The sequence below is a fragment of the Cupressus sempervirens genome, chromosome 7 (genome assembly GCF_028749045.1).
Source record: "Cupressus sempervirens isolate cs-2001-9-10 chromosome 7, ASM2874904v1, whole genome shotgun sequence".
Classification (NCBI taxonomy): domain Eukaryota; kingdom Viridiplantae; phylum Streptophyta; class Pinopsida; order Cupressales; family Cupressaceae; genus Cupressus; species Cupressus sempervirens.
This window is the reverse complement of record NC_143124.1, coordinates 928746204-928762276: the sequence shown is the minus strand read 5'-3', so window position 1 is coordinate 928762276 and position 16073 is coordinate 928746204.

The window sequence follows — 16073 nt, the reverse complement described above, 5'->3', positions numbered from 1 at the left end:
CATAGACATCTCAAACTCCTTGTTCATTTGTCTTGAAAATTCTTTGCATAGATCATCATTGCCTGTGAAAATAGTGTCATCTACAAATATTTCTGCCAAAACAATCTTATTATCTGGACCTTCTTTTATATACAAGCTACTGTTATCATTAGTCCTTTGAAAACCAATCTGAATAAGATAGTTATGCAATCTTTCATACCATGCTCTAGGAGCTTGTTTTAGACCATACAGCGCCTTGTGTAATTTGCAGACCATGTTCTTCTTATCTGGATCAATAAAACCTTCAGGTTGTTCAATGTAAACTTCTTCATCCAGTATTCCATTGAGAAATGCTGACTTAACATCCATCTGATAAACTTTGAATCCTTTGTGAGCAGCATATGCAAGTAAGGTTCTTACACCTTCCAATCTTGCAACAGGAGCAAAGGTTTCTCCATAGTCTATACCTTCTTCTTGAGCATATCCTTTGCATACTAGTCTAGCTTTGTTTCTTGATACCTTGCCATCTTCATTTAGTTTATTTCTGAATACCCATTTTGTTCCAATCACATTCTTATCTTTGGGTCTAGATACAAGAGTCCATGTTTTGTTTTTCTCTATATGTTCTATTTCTTCATTCATAGCCTCAATCCAACTATCATTTGCCAATGCATCTTTGATATTTCTAGGTTCAAAATCAGCAAGTAAACAAGTGCCTTTTAACTTACTTCTTGTCAGAGTTCCTTCAAATTTGTCTCCAATGATCTGATCTGGTGCATGATGCCTTCTGACATATTTAGCTAACACAGGTTCTTTACTTCTTGAATGAGTTTCATTGTTGTCCCTTTGTACTTCAGATTCTTGCTGTTCTGGCTCGGTAGATTCAGACTCGGTAGATACTTGCTTGGTAGAGTCTGAAAGTGACTCATATTCTTTTAGCTCGGTAAAAACTTCCTGTGTCTCGGTTTGAATTTTCTGCAACTCGGTCATTGATGACTCGGGAGTTGAGGATTCCTGATTAACTGGAGTACTTGGTATAGTATCAGGTTCAATGTAAATAAATCTTCTGTAGTCTTCAGGAACCTTCTTGCTTTCTTCTTCTGATTTCTCTGCAAACTCATCAACTTTCACATGTGCACTTTCTATGACCTTGTGAGTAGATAGATTTAAACATCTATATGCTTTGCTTTTACAAGAGTAACCTAGAAATATTCCTTCATCTCCTTTTACATCAAATTTACCTTTTCTAGATTCTTTCAGAATATAACATTTGCTTCCAAATACTTTCAGATAACTTACATTGGGTTTGTAGCCATACCATAATTCATAGGGAGTTTTGAATGAGTCCTTTTTCAGTTGTACTCGGTTCAAGGTATGAACTGCAGTGCTGATAGCTTCCTTCCAGTATTTGATAGCAATGTTCTTTTCAATCATTAGGGTCCTTGCACAATCCATAATGGATCTATTTTTTCTTTCAGCTATCCCATTTTGTTCTGGAGTTCCTGGTGCTGAAACTTGTCTTTTGATTCCTCTTTCAATGCAGAAGTTATTAAACTCATGTGAAATGAATTCACCACCTCTGTCTGACCTTAAGCATTTCAATCTTTTCCCTGTTTCTTTTTCTACTCTTGCCAAGTACCATTTGAATTTCTCAAACGCTTCTAATTTATTCCTTAGGTACATAACAGTCATCATTCTTGAGTAATCATCAACAAAAAGAATGAAAAACTTTTCTCCAGTATAACTTTCAATTCCAATGGGTCCACATAAATCAGTATGCACAATTTCTAATATATCTTCAGACTGATAGCTTTTACTTTTAAAACTAGTCTTTCCCTTTTTACCAATCTGACAATTCTTGCATAAACCGACCTCAGGTTTCTTTATATTAGGAATGCCTCTTACCTTTTTGAATTTGCTTATCTTCACCAGATTATCAAAATTGACATGACACAACCTCTTATGCCATAACCAACTTTCTTCAATTTGAGCAATAAAACATGAGCATTCTCCAAGTTCTAGGTAGAACAAGTTACCTTTAGTTTGTGTGCCAGATCCTATCAGCTTTCCTTGCTCATTCAACAGTCTTGCCTTTCCATGCATGAATTCCACCTTAAATCCAGTATTGAGTAACTGTGCCACACTTAGAAAGTTATGTTTAAGACCTTCAACCCAATAGGCATTGTTGCATATAAGTTCTTTGGTTAGAGAGATTCTTCCTCTTCCTTTTATGAAACGAGGTTCATTATTACCAAACCTTACACTGCCACCGTCATAATCTTCAAACTGATCAAACTTAGTTTTATCACCAGTCATATGATGAGAGCAACCACTGTCTATAATCCATGTATCATTCATACTTATATGAGAGATAAGAGCCATTTTATCTTCCTCATCACTATCAGAATCATCTTTCACAGCAATATAAACAATTTCATCTTCACTATTATCAGAATCCTTAGAATTTTCAGCCATGAAACATGATTTCTTACCTTTGTTCTTGAATGATTTGTAATCTTTCTTTCTATTCCATTTATGACCCTTCTTTTCATCATTGTTCTGCTTGTTTGGGCACCTAGCTGCAATATGACCAATTTCTTCACATGAAAAACAGATTAGAGGAACTTTACCTCTATATTTTCCTCTGCCTCTGGAGTATTTCTTTGCCAGTAGAGCTTCAATTACTTCAAGATCACTGTCTGAACTTTGGTCTGATTCATCATCACTTTCTGACTCTGATTTCTTTTTGCCTTTATCTTTGAATGAAAGTTTGGCCTCAAATGCTGATTCAGTGTTTTTGGAAGCTGGAACATAGTTGTCAAAATTGTCTAGTTCAAATGCGGTTAGTCTTCCAACTATAGCCTCCAAATTGATATTATGATTTGCTTCACACCTTCTTTCTTGAATTGCAGAAACTCTGATTGCATAAATGGGAAGCAAGGTTCTGAGAACTTTGCTTATAACCGTCTCTTCTTTGATATCACCTCCAGATGCCCTGATTGCACTGACACATGCTTTGATTCTATCAACATATTTTGCAATGTTTTCATCCTCTCTCATTCTCATTTGGTCAAATTGTCCTCTTAGACTTTCTGCTTTAGCTCTTTTCACATTGTCATCTCCTCCATAGATTTCTTTCAGCTTGTTCCACATGTCAAAAGCGGTTTGGCAATCCTTAATATCATCAAATTCTTCATAGCTTAGTGCAGATGCAATGTCTATCATCATATTGTTATGAGTCTTCTTTTCAGCAATATCATTGACAGATAATGTGCCAGAAGGTTCTTTGTATTTTTCATCAAGATATTTCAGTCCTGTATCACCAATAGTAGCCAAATGAAGTTTCATCAATCCTTGCCATGCAGAGAAGTTATTTTTGTTGAGTCTTGGAATTTCTCTTTTGTAAGACATCTTGATCTTTGGCTTAGATCCTTGAAATCTTTTCCTGCAAGCACCAATAAGCTCTGATACCAATTGTTGAAAATGAGAATGGAGTAACTAAGAGGGGAGGGGTGAATCAGTTACTACAAAAACTTTTTAACAAGTCCCTTAAGATGTCAAAGGAAATACTCATTGCTGATACTCATATAATCAAACTGAAAACACAAGAAACAAGAGACAAGAGACACCAGATTTAACGTGGAAACCCAATATGGGAAAAACCACCAATGTAACTAGTTACTGTTTTTCACTCTTCTGAAGTGAGCCCTGTTAGGAGCCAACCTTGTTAAAGGTTACAAAACACACTGTTAGGTGTGACCTTGTTAGAGGATTTAATCACCCTGCTAGGAGTGGCCTTGCTAGAGGTCTTTAGATCAATTCAACTGAATTGCCACCTTGTTAGAGGATTTTACAAAAGGCTGTTAAACCCACTCTGTTAAGAGATTTGAAAACACTGTTACAATTGTTAGAAAGTAACAATGAGTGATCTGAAATAAATACAACTTATCTTTGCTGATACAGATCTTTGTTCTGTTCCTCTAGATCCTCTCTGATCAAATGCAACTCTGCATCTCTGATCCTTCAAAAACTTGCTCTGACCTTCCTTATAATTCGCATATTAGATATTCAATCATATCTGCTCGCTTTTTCACATTCATACTTCTATTTTTTTGAATTCGCAGCTTGATCCTTCATATATACCTTTCAGATTATTGAGTCGGCTCAAATACAAGTTATAATTATAAATAATTGTGCTATGAGTCGGCTTCATACATTACATAAAGTAATTAACTTTAATTACTTAACCTTCGAGAAATCCTTCGCTGACCGACTTAACTCGGTAATACTGCACAGAAAATAATTCCTGTGTTAACCGACTGAGCTCGGTTAATACAGAGAATTTCGTGAAATCCTTCACTGACCGACTTAACTCGGTAAACACTGATTTCTTCGACTTTCCTTTGATGACCGAGTGAGCTCGGTTAACACTGTCTGCTTCTTTTCTTCGATGATCGAGTTATCTCGGTTAATACTGTCTGCTACTTTTCACTGTCTGCTACTTTTCTTCGATGACCGAGTGAGCTCGATAAATACTGACAACCTATCTCATATCCTTTGTTTACCGAGTGAGTTCGGTAAACACTGAACTTCCTTTGTTTACCTTGCAAGCTCGGTAAACTCTGTCAACAGCTGTACTTACCTTCTGAGCTCGGTAGACTCTGTCTGATGACTGATATGACATTTGTGTAACATCAAATACAATCATGCAATTATCAACTGTATCCAACAATCTCCCTCTTTGGCATTGATGGCAACACAACATGTCATAGCAGAATGAAATTTGAAAACAAGTCCTTATCAGCACAATGTGTCATCACAACAATTCTCCCTCTAAGATGATAGACTCTCCCTCTTTCAGTAATCTCCCTCTGTGAAGGAATTACATAAGAACTTTCTTTTCCATACAAATTTCAGAAAGATATGACAGTAAAGTAAATCTCTCCCTCTTTGACAACAAATGCCAAAGACAATAGGACTTAAATGAATTGTAATGTACCTTTAGTACTGATTCATATGCAATGCTTCCAGATTTGACTGCATCAACAGATAGATTTTTATTTTGGTATGCGTTGATGCATCACTAAAACTTGTTTTTAGTGAATTTCGGATAGGGGTGTAACCCCTAACTTACCTCTGAGATACAAGAATGCATCCTTAGGTAGTGGCTTTGTGAATATGTCAGCAATTTGTTCCTTTGAATTGACATATTCCAATCTGATCTCCTTGTCTTGTACCAATTCTCTGACAAAATGATATTTGATTGCAATATGCTTGGTCTTAGAATGCATCACTGGATTCTTTGATATATTGATTGCACTAGTATTGTCACAGAACATAACAACTGGTTCTTTGATTTCCATCCTCATTCCTTGCAATAACTGCTTAAACCAAACAATATTTGAACAATTTACTGCTGCAGCAACATACTCTGCCTCTGCTGTAGATTGGGATATACAATTCTGCTTTTTGCTTGTCCAAGAAACCAATCTCTTTCCAAGAAAGAATGCTCCTCCACTTGTGCTTTTCTTGTCATCAAGGTTTCCTGCCCAATCAGCATCAGTAAATACTTTCAAATCCAAATTACCTCCAAATTTATACCATAGCCCATAATCTTCAGTTCCTTTCAAATATCTCATTATTCTTTTGATTGCCATTATGTGAGTTTCTCTTGGTTTTGCTGAAAATCTTGCTACAATACCGACTGCAAGGGCAATATCTGGCCTAGTATGTACTACATACTGCAACTTTCCAATCATAGATCTATACAGTGTTTGATCTACTTCTTTGGATTCATCTTCCTTGGTAAGTTTCAATCCAGTACACATAGGGGTTCCAACTGGTTTACAATCCTCCATACCAAATTTTTTTAATAGCTCCTTGATGTATTTTGACTGTGTGATGAAGATGCCATTCTTATTTTGTTGGATTTGAAGACCTACAAAGAATTTAATCTCACCAAACATAGACATCTCAAACTCCTTGTTCATTTGTCTTGAAAATTCTTTGCATAGATCATCATTGCCTGTGAAAATAGTGTCATCTACAAATATTTCTGCCAAAACAATCTTATTATCTGGACCTTCTTTTATATACAAGCTACTGTTATCATTAGTCCTTTGAAAACCAATCTGAATAAGATAGTTATGCAATCTTTCATACCATGCTCTAGGAGCTTGTTTTAGACCATACAGCGCCTTGTGTAATTTTCAGACCATGTTCTTCTTATCTGGATCAATAAAACCTTCAGGTTGTTCAATGTAAACTTCTTCATCCAGTATTCCATTGAGAAATGCTGACTTGACATCCATCTGATAAACTTTGAATCCTTTGTGAGCAGCATATGCAAGTAAGGTTCTTACACCTTCCAATCTTGCAACAGAAGCAAAGGTTTCTCCATAGTCTATACCTTCTTCTTGAGCATATCCTTTGCATACTAGTCTAGCTTTGTTTCTTGATACCTTGCCATCTTCATTTAGTTTATTTCTGAATACCCATTTTGTTCCAATCACATTCTTATCTTTGGGTCTAGATACAAGAGTCCATGTTTTGTTTTTCTCTATCTGTTCTATTTCTTCATTCATAGCCTCAATCCAACTATCATTTGCCAATGCATCTTTGATATTTCTAGGTTCAAAATCAGCAAGTAAACAAGTGCCTTTTAACTTACTTCTTGTCAGAGTTCCTTCAGATTTGTCTCCAATGATCTGATCTGGTGCATGATGCCTTCTGACATATTTAGCTAACACAGGTTCTTTACTTCTTGAATGAGTTTCATTGTTGTCCCTTTGTACTTCAGATTCTTGCTGTTCTGGCTCGGTAGATTCAGACTCGGTAGATACTTGCTTGGTAGAGTCTGAAAGTGACTCGGATTCTTTTAGCTCGGTAAAAACTTCCTGTGTCTCGGTTTGAATTTTCTGCAACTCGGTCATTGATGACTCGGGAGTTGAGGATTCCTGATTAACTGGAGTACTTGGTATAGTATCAGGTTCAATGTAAATAAATCTTCTGTAGTCTTCAGGAACCTTCTTGCTTTCTTCTTCTGATTTCTCTGCAAACTCATCAACTTTCACATGTGCACTTTCTATGACCTTGTGAGTAGATAGATTTAAACATCTATATGCTTTGCTTTTACAAGAGTAACCTAGAAATATTCCTTCATCTCCTTTTACATCAAATTTACCTTTTCTAGATTCTTTTTGAATATAACATTTGCTTCCAAATACTTTCAGATAACTTACATTGGGTTTGTAGCCATACCATAATTCATAGGGAGTTTTGAATGAGTCCTTTTTCAGTTGTACTCGGTTCAAGGTATGAACTGTAGTGCTGATAGCTTCCTTCCAGTATTTGATAGCAATGTTCTTTTCAATCATTAGGGTCCTTGCACAATCCATAATGGATCTATTTCTTCTTTCAGCTATCCCATTTTGTTCTGGAGTTCCTGGTGCTGAAACTTGTCTTTTGATTCCTCTTTCAATGCAGAAGTTATTGAACTCATGTGAAATGAATTCACCACCTCTGTCTGACCTTAAGCATTTCAATCTTTTCCCTGTTTCTTTTTCTATTCTTGCCAAGTACCATTTGAATTTATCAAAAGCTTCTGATTTATTCCTTAGGTACATAACAGTCATCATTCTTGAGTAATCATCAACAAAAATAATGAAAAACTTTTCTCCAGTATAACTTTCAATTCCAATGGGTCCACATAAATCAGTATGCACAATTTCTAATATATCTTCAGACTGATAGCTTTTACTTTTAAAACTAGTCTTTCCCATTTTACCAATCTGACAATTCTTGCATAAACCGACCTCAGGTTTCTTTATATTAGGAATGCCTCTTACCTTTTTGAATTTGCTTATCTTCACCAGATTATCAAAATTGACATGACACAACCTCTTATGACATAACCAACTTTCTTCAATTTGAGCAATAAAACATGAGCATTCTCCAAGTTCTAGGTAGAACAAGTTACCTTTAGTTTGTGTGCCAGATCCTATCAGCTTTCCTTGCTCATTCAACAGTCTTGCCTTTCCATGCATGAATTCCACCTTAAATCCAGTATTGAGTAACTGTGCCACACTTAGCAAGTTATGTTTAAGACCTTCAACCCAATAGGCATTGTTGCATATAAGTTCTTTGGTTAGAGAGATTCTTCCTCTTCCTTTTATGAAACGAGGTTCATTATTACCAAACCTTACACTGCCACCGTCATAATCTTCAAACTGATCAAACTTAGTTTTATCACCAGTCATATGATGAGAGCAACCACTGTCTATAATCCATGTATCATTCATACTTATATGAGAGATAAGAGCCATTTTATCTTCCTCATCACTATCAGAATCATCTTTCACAGCAATATAAACAATTTCATCTTCACTATTATCAGAATCCTTAGAATTTTCAGCCATGAAACATGATTTCTTACCTTTGTTCTTGAATGATTTGTAATCTTTCTTTCTATTCCATTTATGACCCTTCTTTTCATCATTGTTCTGCTTGTTTGGGCACCTAGCTGCAATATGACCAATTTCTTCACATGAAAAACAGATTAGAGGAACTTTACCTCTATATTTTCCTCTGCCTCTGGAGTATTTCTTTGCCAGTAGAGCTTCAATTACTTCAAGATCACTGTCTGAACTTTGGTCTGATTCATCATCACTTTCTGACTCTGATTTCTTTTTGCCTTTATCTTTGAATGAAAGTTTGGCCTCAAATGTTGATTCAGTGTTTTTGGAAGCTGGAACATAGTTGTCAAAATTGTCTAGTTCAAATGCGGTTAGTCTTCCAACTATAGCCTCCAAATTGATATTATGATTTGCTTCACACCTTCTTTCTTGAATTGCAGAAACTCTGATTGCATAAATGGGAAGCAAGGTTCTGAGAACTTTGCTTATAACCGTCTCTTCTTTGATATCACCTCCAGATGCCCTGATTGCACTGACACATGCTTTGATTCTATCAACATATTTTGCAATGTTTTCATCCTCTCTCATTCTCATTTGGTCAAATTGTCCTCTTAGACTTTCTGCTTTTGCTCTTTTCACATTGTCATCTCCTCCATAGATTTCTTTCAGCTTGTTCCACATGTCAAAAGCGGTTTGGCAATCCTTAATATCATCAAATTCTTCATAGCTTAGTGCAGATGCAATGTCTATCATCATATTGTTATGAGTCTTCTTTTCAGCAATATCATTGACAGATAATGTGCCGGAAGGTTCTTTGTATTTTTCATCAAGATATTTCAGTCCTGTATCACCAATAGTAGCCAAATGAAGTTTCATCAATCCTTGCCATGCAGAGAAGTTATTTTTGTTGAGTCTTGGAATTTCTCTTTTATAAGACATCTTGATCTTTGGCTTAGATCCTTGAAATCTTTTCCTGCAAGCACCAATAAGCTCTGATACCAATTGTTGAAAATGAGAATGGAGTAACTGAGAGGGGAGGGGTGAATCAGTTACTACAAAAACTTTTTAACAAGTCCCTTAAGATGTCAAAGGAAATACTCATTGCTGATACTCATATAATCAAACTGAAAACACAAGAAACAAGAGACAAGAGACACCAGATTTAACGTGGAAACCCAATATGGGAAAAACCACCAATGTAACTAGTTACTGTTTTTCACTCTTCTGAAGTGAGCCCTGTTAGGAGCCAACCTTGTTAAAGGTTACAAAACACACTGTTAGGTGTGACCTTGTTAGAGGATTTAATCACCCTGCTAGGAGTGGCCTTGCTAGAGGTCTTTAGATCAATTCAACTGAATTGCCACCTTGTTAGAGGATTTTACAAAAGGCTGTTAAACCCACTCTGTTAAGAGATTTGAAAACACTGTTACAATTGTTAGAAAGTAACAATGAGTGATTTGAAATAATACAACTTATCTTTGCTGATACAGATCTCTGTTCTGTTCCTCTAGATCCTCTCTGATCAAATGCAACTCTGCATCTCTGATCCTTCAAAAACTTGCTCTGACCTTCCTTATAATTCGCATATTAGATATTCAATCATATCTGCTCGCTTTTTCACATTCATACTTCTATTTTTTTGAATTCGCAGCTTGATCCTTCATATATACCTTTCAGATTATTGAGTCGGCTCAAATACAAGTTATAATTATAAATAATTGTGCTATGAGTCGGCTTCATACATTACATAAAGTAATTAACTTTAATTACTTAACCTTCGAGAAATCCTTCGCTGACCGACTTAACTCGGTAAATACTGCACAGAAAATAATTCCTGTGTTAACCGACTGAGCTCGGTTAATACAGAGAATTTCGTGAAATCCTTCACTGACCGACTTAACTCGGTAAACACCGATTTCTCCGACTTTCCTTTGATGACCGAGTGAGCTCGGTTAACACTGTCTGCTTCTTTTCTTCGATGACCGAGTTATCTCGGTTAATACTGTCTGCTACTTTTCACTGTCTGCTACTTTTCTTCGATGACCGAGTGAGCTCGGTAAATACTGACAACCTATCTCATATCCTTTGTTTACCGAGTGAGTTCGGTAAACACTGAACTTCCTTTGTTTACCTTGCAAGCTCGGTAAACTCTGTCAACAGCTGTACTTACCTTCTGAGCTCGGTAGACTCTGTCTGATGACTGATATGACATTTGTGTAACATCAAAGACAATCATGCAATTATCAATTGTATCCAACAGTTCAAGAATGAAGAAAAAAGTGAGGAGGTTGTTGTGGACAAGATCTACAAACTTATGGTTGAGAATATGAGTTGCAGCAAGTGGAGAAAACCAGTGTTCCCCTCTTGTGTGCTAGATGTTAGAGTGGCCAAGGGCTGGAACTTGGAGGAGGGGATAATGGAAATTGATAATTCCAATCTGTTGGCAAGGAAAAGGACACGATGGAAACCCCTGCCCACGAATTGGGTTAAGCTCAATTTTGATGGTGCTGCCAAAAAGGAGGGTTCAGCGAGAGGAGGTATGGTTAGGGATAGTAATGGTAGGATGTTGTTGGCATATTTCGGGCAACTAGGGAAAGTGTCTAACAATACTACAGAAGTGATGGCTCTTTATTGGGGTCTAAAATTGGTGATAAGTGTGGAATGGATAAATGTGGAGATTAAAGGTGATTCAAAAATCATTATAGAAATTGTCAAAGGTAACATGAGGGAAGGATGGGCCATTAAACATGTTATAGAAGACATCAGACACTTATTAGTTATTTTAAACAAGTTAAATTTGAATTATATTTTTCGGGAGGGAAATAGTGTGGCAGATGGAATGGCATTGTTAGGCCTAAATGTGAAGGGACTAAGATGTTGGAGGGAATTAAATGCCTTGCCAAATTTGGTAAGAGATTTAGTGAATCAAGAAATCAAGAATGATGAATCCTAGCTAGAGAATTGTTTTAATTCTTTGTGACCTGTAATTGAGTTGGCGGTTAGGAAAAAGTTATGATGGACAGATGGCAAGGAGTGATGGAAGTGGTACTGATAATAATAAATTCACATGGCCAAAAAAAGAAAGAGTTTTGAAGTTTGAGATGAAGGGTTTTTTAATGAATTTCCTATGTGTGTTCTCGTATGTTGGGATGAGAAAAGATTCAAATTTTAAATGGTTAGTGTGTATTGGGAATGATGGAAAATATTGGGAGAAATATAGAGGCAGTCGACACGTGACATTAATTTCTACAAGGGATGCTACTATAATTACTAACAATAATGGTCATTATGCTCGCCTAAGGGATATTATTTTTCTACCTAAGTGTGAAGTCATTCTTAGCAAGTGTTTATGGGTTTGGAAGGAGAAGCGAGGTTTAGAGAAAATTACAGAGATGGGTGGCAACCTTATGCATATTGAGTCGTCCATGATTGAGGAGAATGCCAAGAAGTTGTTGGTGTGGTACATGTTGAAGGAAGGCTACTTCATTCCATTTATGGAGGCACTAAATGGGAACAATGAAAATTGTTCTTTGCATTTTGTTAATTCCTAGGAGGACTGAAGAGTTACGATAAATGGCATCTCATTTCACATCTTTAAGGAAGTCATCTCTCTGGTGACGAGTTTGGCAATAAGGGGAAGGAAATGGAAAAAGGTGACAAGGGTGGCTGACAAAGCAAGTCTGCAGCGCTTCTTTTTCAACATAGAGGTGGTTTTATGCGGGAGAAGCTCCATGATCCATGGAATGAGGTCTATTTGATGTTGATGAATTACTTAACTCTGGAAGGGAGGTATGGTGTCTGTTATTACTACCACTTTCCCCTCCTAAACCATTTTCACCACCATGATTTTATTTCCATTTTGTTCTTTCTATTGCATGATTTAGTGGACACGGTTACTAATGTAAAGGAAAAAATGAGGAAGGGTGTTAATTTTACCATTTTACATTAGGGGTTAATGTTCTAGGTACCGATTTCACCTTTCCCTAGTTCCCCCTAAGATCGTGGAGATAGATATTCATGCCCATCCATACCCTCGGCTCCAACTGGTTCCCCTTAGGATCACAGGTCCCAAAGCCCCTATCCCACAACCTTCACCTAGCAGGTCCCCTATTGAATTGAAGCCCACCCTCTCAGGAAAGAGAAGGAATCGAAGGAGTCATAAGATGAGGGGAGAAGGGGTAGGAGGAGGTCGGGGAGGTGAGCAAAGTCCAATGCTAAGAGGAAGTTGAAAGCTGAGGCCTCGCAAGAGGAGGAGTCAAATTTGGAGGATACAGGCCATCCCAAACGAAGGATGAAAGAGAAGGTGTCAAATTTTGGGGAGGGGAGAATGGAGGAGGAGGAAGAAGAGGAGGTTTTGGATTCCTCACGGTCTGGCTCGGGAGGTGGGATGAAGGAGAAGAAGGAGATATCACATGTTTGGGCCACCATTGGGTTGGGGTGTGTGAACTTAACCCAGGACCAGTTCCCTAAAATTGTGGATAGAGTGCCCTCCCCTATAACAATTTCCTCCCCTATTGGGGTTTCTTCCAAGGATAACACTAACCCCTTGAATGTACAAGATGTTACTATGGTGTAGGCAGACGATGTTCCTAGCGACATGCAGGAAGTCAACGTGGAGATTAAGAAGAAGGCTGGCAATAAGGTGTGGCAAAGAATTCATGCGCTGGAAGAGAGAATGCGTCTTTTCACAAAGTTCACTATCAAAATGACACATGTTGCTACCACCACACTTCACTTGCTTAAAGATATGGAGGGAGATTTGCCAAAGGAAGACTCAAAAATGTTGTTTGACTTCCTTGCGAAAGATTGGGCAAACATCCTCTTGGGGAGGAAAGAGGCTAAGAAGCCTTGATGGCAATCTCCTTCTAGTTTTTTATGTTGATTTTCTGTTGGTTGTTGAACTTGGTTGGGTTTAAGGTTGTTATGCCTTTGTTTATATATTTACGTAGCTTTTCTAGTTTTAATACAGACAATTTGTATGTCAGGCCTATTGATACTCTTTTAGTTATGTTTTTGTTTTCTAAGTGGTAGGGGGTAGTTTTGGTTGTTGGTATTCTATTGGTAGTTGACCAGATTGATTGTTTAAGGGCCAACCCCCTAGTTTTGGCTGCTTATAATTCAAAGACAAATTTAACTACAAATTACCTAGGAATCATATTATCGAATAGCTGAAATATGTTTTGTTGAGATTAAAGTACAAGAAATATGTCATTTTTCTAAGAAATGTATTCAAGGGCTCCAACCTTATTTTCTCAATTTATCTTTGCAAGCACATCAAAATCTTCATCAATTAATTGTTAGTTGAGTTCTACTTAGTTTTAGGTCGAGTAAGGAGGCAGTGGAAGCATTAAAGTATGTATGCAACTTATTCGTGAGAGGCAACATGTTGACATCATATTTTCAAGCCATGTTATCCTAGGATCATTCATCTCAAAATGAAAAAAGGTTGCTTGGTTTAAGGAGGTAAAGATGTCATTGATATAATAGTTCCTAATTACTTTTTATTTTTAAGCTATTATTATTTTAAATAAATTATGTAGTTTGAAATTATGTAACTTCACAATATTATAATAACCTTAGATAAAGTGGATGTCAATAGATTGAATAAAATTAATCTTGAAATGAAAAGTCTCCAACTTCTAAAATAATTTTTTGCATAAAATTATATTATTACAACTCGCTCAAAATATACATAGATGATAAGTTACAAAAAGCATACAATTAAGATGGACAATATAAACAAGTTCTTTGAAAAGATAATTCTTAAAATAACAATTTTCTTAATTAAAATTTAATAAAATAAACAACATAAAAAATGAAAATAAATGTTAGCCCAAAAAAAAAAAAAAAAAAGCATAACATCGTGACTTTTTATCCCTATCTCATAAATATCATTAATTCAATCATAATTCCATCACCTATTCAGCCTTATAGAGGCTCTAGGAAATTTCTCCTTAGTTACTAGCATTGGCAACTTTTGAAATAAAAGCTGGCAATAATAGACATACATTGATGTATACTAAATTGGTTGTTTTTAAGCTCTTCCTTTGGACACCAATTGAGAAAGGGCACATCATTGGAAATAATTACACCAAATGTGCAACTAAAGATGTCGTTGAACATCCTCATGAACGCCAGCAAATTTATTCAACCTTTTTCGGCCCGTTCTATGCACATTTGTTTGTTAAAATGGACAAAAGTTGTTTCTTCACTTGCCCATCACATGATCTTGCCTTTTTTCACAAGGACAAGAACAAAAGTGTGAATACGATGTCATTCCAAAACAAAAACATAACGCAATCATCCATCATGAACGCCGTGTTAAGTGTTTTGATTCCCGTCCTATTTGGAAAAAGCTTCATTTCTGCCGGAGCTTGTATAAGTCTTATGTATCTTAAAGTTGAAGCAAGGTCTATATTATCTATTTGATTATTGTTTGTAAGGTTGGCCTTTCACTACCCAAGGTAACTCTTTTTGTGGACTACAGACTAAATAATAATAATATACAAGGGACCACTGGATCCAATTTTCGAATGAACAATTGGCTAACTAATAAGCTTTTTATATTACATTGGACTATTATTTATTTACATAAAGTGCTAGAAATTGTAGATTGAACCTTAATAGGTTTGATTAAAGCTAGTTGAATTATGATAAACACTAAACATTGTCATGTGGGGTTAATTATTATTTTGCATAAAGGTCTTTATATTGTGAATTATTTTCTATAAAGGGGAATTTATTTGAAGTTTTTACTTGTGATACATTTAGTTTGTAAGTAAGTGGATGGTATGTATTGTAAGTTATTCATTTGTAGTTATTGACAATTGCAAAAGTGGATAATATGAGGAGGGTTTGATGTAGATTTGCAAACATAAATATCATTGGACTTATAGCTTTTATTTACTTATCATTGGTTTAGAGTTGAATTATGAGAAGCATTAAGGCTTGTCATATATAGTTAATTATTATTTTACATCAAGGCCTTTACATTGTGAATTATTAGTGTCCTCTTCAAAAGGGAATATATTTGAAGTTTTTACTTGTCACACATTTGACATAAATATCATTGGATTTATAGTCTTTTTACCTATCATTGGTTTAGAGTTGAATTATGAGAAATGCTAAGTCTTGTGAGGTCTAGTTAACTATTATTTTGCATGAAGGCCTTTACATTGTGAATTAATTTTGTGGATAATATGGAAGGGTTTGTTATGGATTTGTAGACATGAATATCATCGTGTTTGATAGATTTTTTACCTATCATTTTTTAATCTAACTTTTTATATATTTCTATTTCTTAATTTTTTAAGTATTTTTTTTCTTGCTATTTTTATAGTCTTTTGTGTATTTATTTCTATACATTTACTTTTATATATGGATTTTTTTTTTTATTCATAGTTATTAAATTAAATTGATGCATATGCATATTTACATGTACATTTACATATACATAATTTTTTTCTTTTACTTCCAATCATGTGCGCCTTCCTCCCTCTCCCGCTTTCTTTTTATTTTGACTTAGTCTCAATTCAATCATTTTACCCCTCTAAGGTTGGGATCCTATGAGGGGGCTTCCTAAAAATAGTGTGCTTGCTCAAATTGTTTTATTAATATTTAAAGGTTAGTTGTTTTATGAATTTTGAAATGTATTTCGTTATAAAAAAATTAACTCTTAAA